Genomic DNA, 1,921 nt, shown 5'->3' with positions numbered 1-1,921 from the left:
ATTTTGCTGACCCACATCAGACAATGGAGAGCGAGGCTCTTGCATTACATTTCCAAAAGAATGTTTTCCAAAATATAATATTGATTTCCACTTTGAAAATGTAAAACCTGAAGCAGACACATGGATCCTGTGTTGTTTGGTCTAAAAGGAAATAAAGGGAAGGGGATTCAGTTCTCCTTTATAGTCTTAGATTCTACACATTCACAACAAAACACATTGTACCACAGCATCCACAGCACCTACATCAGAAGATAACCAGTCACCATTAAATGTAGTGACATAACTGCATTTTCAAATGTATTAACAACTGAATTTTTATGTTATGATTTACTGCTTCCATATGAAACCTAAAATGCAACTTATGAGAGAACCTCAAAAAGTTCATAGATTATATGACAATACACTGAGGATGTGCATGGATTTGGGGTGTCTACCCAAGCCCTCCCTCAACACAAGGACACTTTGGTCTAACAACCTGGCACTCTGTGATGTTCACACCCCCCACCGATCGCTTAAGACAAAATGGGTGCATAAGCAAATGTGGTGAAGAAAGCTGATGGTGACCACCCAGTTATCAAAAGATATAGTGTCTTGAGTCTTCAAGGTTTGAAGTTAACCAAGAAGCCATCTAGCAAGAAGCAACAAAGCCCACATAGAGGTAGCACACCAGGCTGGGTGTTCATGAGGTGTCTACAGATCAGGTGACAGGCACCAGAAGACCCAAAGCAAAAAATAAGTCATATTGTTGAGCCCTGTGAGGGGTCACAGCAGAGATCCCAAACCCATCTGTAGACCATAGGACACCCCTCACAAAAGGGTCACAAGTCACCCAGGGCATAGAATAGCATAGAAGAAGCACAATATTCCTCTGGTTCTTTGAGGCTTCCTCATCCCCCAACTAACATGACCCCAATTCTGCTATGCAGTTCTGCCAAGACCAGAGCTTGTACACTGGTGCACATAAGAGCTTACAATGCACAGAAACCAGGTCAGATAAACCCCTTAGAAACAGAAATGGAAATAGTAATACCAGGGAAGGTAGGGGGGAGGTGGGGAGGTGAAGGAGAGAAACAGGAGACCAACTGCAGTGATTGACGCATAACCACCCCTCCTGGGGCGGGGGGCTTATAAACAACAGAAATGTGAGTGAACAGACACAGCAGTCAGTGTAAGATGTGAAAACAATAATTTATAACTTATCAAGGGTTCATGAGGCTGGGGCAGAGGGAGGGAGGGAAAAAAGAGGAGGTGATACCAAGGGCCAAAAGCAAAATTAGATATTTAGAAAATTATTATGGCAACATATGTGCAAATATGCATGACACAATTGATGTATGGAATGTTATAAGAGCTGTGAGAACCCTCAATAAAATGATTTAAAATTAAAAAGTTCACCGAAAAAATGGAATTAAAAAGTAATGGGATTCTTCCATAAAGTCCTAGAAGCTCTCCTTGTATGATTTAAAATATACAGGGTCTGTTTCAAAGGGACGTCATTTAATGTACAAATACTTTCTGCACAAAGGCAGACACCAGCACGTCACACCTCTCTGTCGTACAGTACTTTTCATTTATAATTTGTAACCATTAAAAAGGAAAAGGAGTCCTTCTGAAAAGGTGTGTCTGTGGTTCCATGTCCTTAGACAGGTAAGAATTGGAGGCAAAGAAATGTGGATTTGGAGAAGTTTGGGGCCATCTTGCTCCTAGCAGACTCCAGTGCCCCAATCCCACACTGAAAAAAAAATGGAAAATGAAAATTTGGAAACAATGAAAAACATAATGAATGCTAGAGTAAAATTGATCCTTTAGCCTTAACAAATGTATAAGAACTGGACTGGAAAACACTCTTAAAGGCCAGCGATCCTTGAACTAACTACAAGCTTTTCTTTCTTGGTATATTTTAATTTGTTCTTTGTCAGTG

General features: G+C 40.6%; 1 non-coding gene across 1 annotated transcript; it reads left to right on the top strand.

Moving 5' to 3' along the window:
* Positions 1-1,604: 1,604 nt before the first annotated feature.
* On the top strand, positions 1,605-1,735 carry LOC115871700. The gene has a single exon (XR_004047424.1). It is a non-coding gene; the product is annotated as a small nucleolar RNA SNORA38 (small nucleolar RNA).
* The last annotated feature ends 186 nt before the right edge of the window (positions 1,736-1,921 follow it).

This window comes from Echinops telfairi, unplaced genomic scaffold (genome assembly GCF_000313985.2).
Source record: "Echinops telfairi isolate 266 unplaced genomic scaffold, ASM31398v2 ScPeMD7_7400;HRSCAF=8409, whole genome shotgun sequence".
NCBI classification, from domain to species: domain Eukaryota; kingdom Metazoa; phylum Chordata; class Mammalia; order Afrosoricida; family Tenrecidae; genus Echinops; species Echinops telfairi.
This window is presented reverse-complemented; position numbering and strand designations above follow the sequence as displayed.